Source organism: Rousettus aegyptiacus, unplaced genomic scaffold, assembly GCF_014176215.1.
Source record: "Rousettus aegyptiacus isolate mRouAeg1 unplaced genomic scaffold, mRouAeg1.p scaffold_m13_p_9, whole genome shotgun sequence".
NCBI classification, from domain to species: domain Eukaryota; kingdom Metazoa; phylum Chordata; class Mammalia; order Chiroptera; family Pteropodidae; genus Rousettus; species Rousettus aegyptiacus.
Window position 1 is genome coordinate 102442067 of NW_023416312.1, and position 7879 is coordinate 102449945.

The 7879-nt window shown below is 34.9% G+C and overlaps 1 pseudogene; it reads right to left on the bottom strand.

Moving 5' to 3' along the window:
• Positions 1-7506: 7506 nt before the first annotated feature.
• LOC118607994 lies at positions 7507-7625 on the bottom strand (annotated as a pseudogene).
• Between the last annotated feature and the right edge of the window lie 254 nt (positions 7626-7879).

Consider the following 7879-nt stretch of genomic DNA (forward strand, 5'->3'; position numbering starts at 1 on the left):
TTTTTCAAATAGTATCTAGTTAAAATTTAGCTATTTTAAACCTCTAGAATTAATTTTGCATTTTTGCATAGCAGGGCTTCAAAATTTGTTCCAACTTTATATTCAATCGACATAATATTTATTGAATAGTCAATTTTTTTGACACCAATTTGAAATGTACATCTATCTTTTATTTACTGTATGTTTTTATCAATAAATCTATTTTATATGCTCAATTCTAGTCTACTAACATATTCTTTTCTATTTGCGACAGTAGCATGCTGTGTCACCCACCATTGTTCTTTTTCAAAATGTCTTTGGCTACTCTGTTGAATTTTCTCTTCCAGGTAAATTTTATAGTCACCTTCTCAGGATCTCTAAAAGTCCTCATTGGGATTCTGCTTAGATATGCATTATAATGAGGAATAATTTGTGGGGAGAAATAGCATCTTAACAATAGTTAATCATCACATTTAAGAACACGGCACGTGTCTCCCTTATTTGTGCATTCTTTTATATTATCCGCTAAAATTTTATAATTTCCCTTATGTAGCTTTTTAATTTTTTAAAGACTTGTTATATTTACAGTATTTGTTTCTAACATGATTGGTATTTTCATGGCCCTTTTAATTTGTTATTTCTGGTACAGATGGAGCTATTGATACTTGATCATTATTTTAGTTATACTTACTTAACTATTTTGATATTTTAATTGATTCTCTTTAATATTTAATGTAGACAGTTATCTGCAAATTATAATTTTGTCTCATACTTTCTAATATTTGTTGCCCTATATTTTTATCTTTATATTGTATTGGCTAAGGCTTTAACTTCAAAGTAAACAGTAATGTTAAGAGCATCTTTGTCTTGTTCGTAAATTTTATCAGAGTGTTTCTAATATTTTCTCATTAAGTATCATGTTTTCTACATCCAAAATTTTCTCTTTATGAACTTCAGGATGTTTAATTTTATGTCTAGCCTTCTAAGAGGTTTTTCATTTTTATAAATAATTAAATTAGGGGTATTAATTTATTAATGTAATTCTTTAAATTTTTAACTTAATGAATGAAATTACTGTATATCCTGATGTTAAACCATCCTTGCTTTGGGGGTAAATCTCACTATATATTATTGTTAAATGAACTACTAGATTTGATATAATAGTATTTGGTTTGAATTTTTGTGTCTATATTCATCTTCCAGAATACCGGTTCCATGTTTAGCCTAAATTATTATTATCCATTCTCTCTTCTGAAATTTGAAATTTTAATTTCATCAGCAATATTTTTTAATTTATCAAATTTTCCTATTCTGTGATTACTCTTTTTCTGGATTCATACCATCTTTTTTTATGTATTCAATGTCTTCTCAAATCTTACCAAGTCAATTAGAATTATGTTTTAGGTTCTCTCTGTTCCCTGCCTCATCTCTGTTTTATCAAGGCAAGGTTTTTGCTTATTATCTTGGCTCCTCTGTTTTATGTTATTGTCTTTCTCAAATGTGTGGTATTCTTGGACATCTGTTCACATTCATGATTGATATATAAGTTCAATTAATATAGGTAAATGACATGGATTTCTTCTGCAATCGTGTGTAGTTCTGCCTGCTTGACAAGTTTTTCCTTTCAATAACCTAGGCTGATGCGTGGGACTTGTATAAGTGGGCAGGAAACATAATGAGCAAGTTTCATATCATAATGTGTGGCCATAGAGCAGGCAGGTACACTAGAGATAATCCCTTATTATCCCCTCTGCACCCACACACAACAATACATACAAACGCCCAAATAAGGAGGAACTTCTTTAGAGGAGCACTCAGAGTATTTTCCTTCTGTACAGATAAGCTACGTCTTTTTATTCCTCCCTGGACCTCAAACTTCTATGCAGTCTCTCTCCTGAGCTCACTTCTCCACACCTAGTGCTCCTTGTGTGCAAGGGGTTTCCTTCCCCCCCCCAGCTTTATTGAGATATAATTGACATATATAACATTATGTAAGTTTAAGGTGTAAAATGTGTTGATATGATACACTTATACGTTGAAAAATGATTACCACAGTAGCATCAGTTAATATTATCATCACCTCATGAATTACCTTTGTCTGTGTGTGTGTGGGGGGATAAGAACATTTAAGATTTACTGTCTTAGCAACTTTCAAGTATATAATACAATATTGTTAACTATAATTACCATTTGTCCAATAGATCCCCCAAAGCTATTTTTCTTATAACTGGATGTTTTTACCCTTTGGCCAACATCTCCCAATTTCTATCACTCCCACCCCTCGCCCCTGACAGCTACCATTCGACTCTATTTCTATGAGTTCAACTTTTTAAAAATTTTACATACAAGTGATATCAGACAGTATTTGTCTTTTTCTGTCCAACTTTTTTTATGTAGCATAATGCCATCAACTTCCTTTCATGTTACCGCGAACAGCAATATTTTCTTGTTTCTCATGGCTGAAGAATGTTTTATTGTTTGTATATACTATGTCTTCTTTATCCATCCATTTATAGATAGACATTCTCTTTTGCAAAGGTAGTTAGGTTGTGAAATTGGAGGTAAAAGCTCCTGTTGCTGGTAACATCTTAGTATACTCAACTGGAGCGACCCTAAGCCTAGCAGTTGTGAGTACGGTTTTAAATACTCGGATTGTCATTCTTGTTAGGTCTGAAATCGGAATTTCTCTGCATTTGATCGATCTTTGAATTCACTTTCTCCTGTATGCATTTTAGATCAGTGTATCATAAGCTTTTAATACCCGTAGCAATCACATAGAGAGCTGTTAAAATGCAGCTTCTGATTCAGGTGGTCTTGGGTGGAGTCTGATATTTTGCATGTCTTAAAAACACCAAAAAAGAACTTATAATGCTAGCCTGTGGAACAAGCTTCAAGCAGACAGGTCTTAGACACTGTTCATTGATGTCTTCCTATATATAGACCAGCATCTTCTTTCTCTCTTCCAGGAATTTCTCAACTTTTGGCTCATTATAGCTTTCTTGCTTGCTTCCCAATGCTGTTGTGGATTTCTCTTTTTAAAAATATTTATTCTGCTAGTTTAAAGATTTGAGGTGATGGAAGAGGAATATAGGTATGCTAAATCTGTTATCTTGATGAAATTTTCATTTGTCTTCTTCACAATGACAATAAGACATATAGGTTTAAGCATATTTCAAAAATCTGTAACTAACATTAATAGAATGTAAAATAGCATGATTATTATCAAATTACTTGACTAAAAACACATAAAAGCACAGCCCATATAGTGAAAAAGAAAGAAAAATGAAAATTATACAGTATAAATATGGCTAACATACTGTATGTTATAAGCCCTGGAACACCCACTAAAATATGGCTAATGTTATAACAGTGGCTAACATAAACATGACCAACCATAAAAATTATAAGATTTATTCAAATGAATTAAAAAAGGTTTAACGAAATCAAAATTGCTGTACATATTTTTTACAGAAAATTCATTTACCACAGAGTGACTAAGAAAGGACAAACACACATTCTTAATTTAGAGAACAATTCTTACCAAATACAAATAAATGACACCAGTGTTTACAATATTAGGAGCAAGAATTAATTCAAAACAGAACATTAGTGGAACAAAGGAATAGATATTTTTGGTGAAGAGCATAATTCATTCACTCATTAGAATATATTTTTAGCACCTACTGTGTGTAAGATAATTTGTTATGTGCTGGAGCTATAAGGGTGAGGAAAAATATCAATGTATTCAAAAGTATGCCATAATTAAGTAAGCTTTATTTTAGGAAATGGAGGCAACCAAAAACAATTAAAAAGTTAATGTAGGAAACTCTAAATTGACACTTGTTGACCTCTTTTTGTCTCTCAGCTTTTGCAAAAGATGAGAAATCATACAAAGTAATAAATATAACAACATATCACTGGTAGTGTAACTTATATAAACAAATTATATATAACAATAATAGCACAAAAAGAGGAAGAAGGAATACAGTGATATGGTAGTGAAGTTTCTATGTGTCATGGGAATTAATTTAGTATAAATCTGAGCTAGGATTTGACAAATTATGATGTATATTCTAAGCCCTAGAACAACCACCAAAAATGCCCTCAAATACATAGTGTTAAAAACCTTAAAGGCCTTAACCTGTTGCACTAGAAAATATTCACTTAATGCAAAAGAAGTCAATTAAGGAAGAACAGAGGAGCAAAGAGAAAGAGACATAGGGAAAACAAAAAGCAAAATGGTAGCTGTAAATCCAGCCATCTAATAGCATTAAGCACAACCAAATAACATCAAATATGAGCGGATTAAAAATCCAATTAAAAGTCCTTTTTTTTTGTCAGACTGAATAAAAGACAAACAAGCTTCAGCCAACTATATGCTGACTATGGGAGACACACATTAGATTCAATGATGCAAGTAGTTTGAAAGTAAAAGGTTGGAAAAAGATATTTCATGCAAATAGCAAACACAAGAGAGCTGGAGGAGCTATACCAACATCAAGCAAAATAAAATTTTAACAAAAAATATTACCAGAAACAAAGACAGATATTTTATAACAATCTATTATAATGATCAATCTATTAAGGAGACTAAACAATTATAAACATGTATGAACATAACAACAAAGTCCCCAAGTCCATGAAACAAAAGTGAAAGTATTGCAGGGAGAAATAGAAATGTCAGCCAGCTCGAGGGGACAGAGGGAGGGAAGGAAGAAGTGGGGAGGGGATGGAGGGAGGGAAGGGGGAGGAGACAGAGGGAGAGAGGAGAAAGAGATTGATGGAAGGAGGCAGGTGGGAGGAGAGAGGGGGAGGAGATGGAGGGAATGAGAGGGAAGAGGGGCAAGGGAGGAGGAAAGGGGTGTGAGGAGGGACAGAGGGGAAAGAGAAAGAGGGAGAGGGGAGGGGGGAAGGAGAGGGAGGGGGAGGGAAGGAGGCAGAGGCATGCGCTCTGGTAGTATTGTTAACAAAAATGGTAGCAATGGTTACCTCAGGGTAGTAGAATTATGTGTCACTTTTGCTTTATCTTTGGATTTTTTTTGTTTCCAATTGTTTTTCTGATTGATGATATTACATAATTTTTGTCAAACATAAATACCATTCAAATAATTTGACGATATCAGAAATGGAGGACATGCTCAAAATCTAATGGTATAAATGTCAAAAAGACACAGGAGTCAGCTTTAAGTTGTCACTGGTCAAGTTTCAGACAATTTTACCACAAAACCAATATCAATGGCAGTGTATTATAACTCCTCAAATTTGAATATATGTGTATATGTATATACATATATATTACACACACACACATATACATATACATACATGAATACATTGAGATACTTTTGATACTCTTAATAAATTGTGAGGGGAGGGGAGAGGAAGGTTAAATTTTAAAAATGTATGTATGTACTGCTAGAATATTCTTTGCTGAAGAATAGCTACTAATAAATAGAGTGAGGAAATTAAAACAAATCACCGTTCTCCCACCTCCACTGTATGACTAATTCAGTCATTTAGTATCATTAGTAGCTACAACTGTTAGGCAAAATATTGTTGGGGAACAAGATATTCACAAGGCCACAAAGTGTCAATTACTAATTAAAAGGGGAAAGTAAATCTGAGGAGGAGATTTGATGGTCACCAGTTTGATCAAATACCCAATTAGCATCACCAGCAGGATGACCTGATTTTTGGAACCTCTGAGTGATGCATTGGGAAACACGGGAGAGCAGTCATGTACTCTTGCCAGACATGTATAAGCTGAGTGCATTCATAGAAAAATGATCAGAATATGTGACGTGCTACAAAACTACTGGCTGATGTGGACCTCTGAATAAGATAAACATTATTATAAAGGTCGAGAGAAGGGCAGGGGAGCTGTCCTAGGTCAAAGGAGACTAAAGAGGCATAAGCAAATGCTTTATGAACCTTGATTCGATCAAAGACCGAAAACAATGATATTTTGGGGGAACTGGGCAAATTTGAACTCAAACTATACATTAGATGATATTGAATTAATGTCGACTTCCTCAGGCATGATTGAGAGAGAGGAGAGAGGAAGGGTACACAAAATGGTGGAAGTGTTAGCCATCGGTAATTCTGAAAATGCAGGTGAAGCGATCAAGATGTTCAGTACCATTTCTTTGCACATTTGAAAATTATCAGAATAAAAAGCTAGGAGAAAAATAAGTTGACAGTTTAAACCAAAAACTGTTGAAACTCTTCTGTTACCTGGAGCTCATCTTAACATCCCCGCACATTATTACCACGTAAAAGTAACCCCTGCAGGAAGGGAAGTGGCTACCTCATGAGGCTGAATATTGGTGAGCTCTAGGAGCTTCACAAAAGAGATGAAAAAAGGTAGGTGACTTCCCACATGGGCAAGTATAAGACGACACACTTAAAAACAAGTTAAAATCACACCTATACAATGATGGATCTGGAATCAGTACAATTTGGTCATTTGCAATCATGATAACTTCGTGGGGTTGGGGGGGGGCAGAATGTAAAAACAACACACGACCTCCCCCGCCCAGCATCCTCCTCCTCTGCTGTTAAATACAAGATGCAGGGACATGAAGCATGCTATGTGTAGTCTAAGAATTGTAAACCATGTCTTCTAAGAAGACATGTGAGTTTCTACCCTGCTCTTTGCCCACTTCTGCTCCTCCAGCTTTACAGATCAAGGAACCAAGGGCCAGGAATGTGACTTGCTCAGGGTTACTCTGCCGCTCTCAGCAGAGCTTAGCCTGGATCCCAGACTCCTAACTTCCACTTCCACGTGCTTTCATGATAACAAGACAGAGGCTGAGAGGGAAGGGAAAGCAGAGACCAGTATCAGGAGAGACTTGAAGATGGGGAGGAGTAGCCTTGTTCACAAAATCCAGAATAAGAGAACTTGGAGCCTCTTTCCTTTAAGTTTGCAAGCAATAATTTGAAGGCAAATTTAAAAAGCGCTATTTTACACAGCAAATAGTAATTTTAGGCAATTGTTATCCCAAGAGGTAGTATAGAGTAGAGGCTGAAATAATATCAAGAAAAAGTTTAAGTAAAGTCATGGAAAATAAATTAATAGTGTGGTATTATTAAAGAAAGCTAGGAAGGGAATGTGACATGGTACAGCGGACTGCAGAGCCCTGACTTGTAGGCCTAACTTCTGGCCCTTTCATGGGGCCATCTTGGGACTTAAGGGACTACTTGCTCTTCTCTGCACCTCCATTTTTATTTTCTGTCAAATGGAGAAATTAGACTAGACCAGAATTTCTCTGCATTTTTTAGAACAGTACTTTCATGAAATCATCTGCAAAAGGAGCTATCACAGCCAAATGATTTGAACTAATGTTAATTATTATAATTTTCTCTAAGAAGTTTACAATATACACATTTCCGTGTTTGTTTGTTTTGCCTTCTTTTTCTTTTTTCTTTTTTTTTTTTTAGGCGAGGCAACCCGTGCTTGACCTCACAGATTGCAAGGACCTTGTCAGTTTACAATCCCTTATTTTTTTACTTTTTAAAAATTGTTTACACCTATAGTACCTGATCTTCCTAGCTGGTCTCCCATCTAAGTACTAACTAGGCCCAACCCTGCTTAGCTTCTGAGATCAGATGGGATCGGGCTTATTCAGGGTAGCATGTCTTTCTATATAGGCTGAGTAGCAAGAATGTGTCAAAGATTTAATATATGTGTATATTAAATAATATATGTGTATATATGCAGACACACATATATATATATACACACATACGGATTATATATCCAGATTATATAGGCACACTTATGCATACAAACACATGTGCATCCACAAAAACACATATATGTCACATAACTTCCATTTGCACCTCAAAATACACTCCCAGAGAAGCTGACCTGAATGAACTTCATTTCTGGGCTGTACTG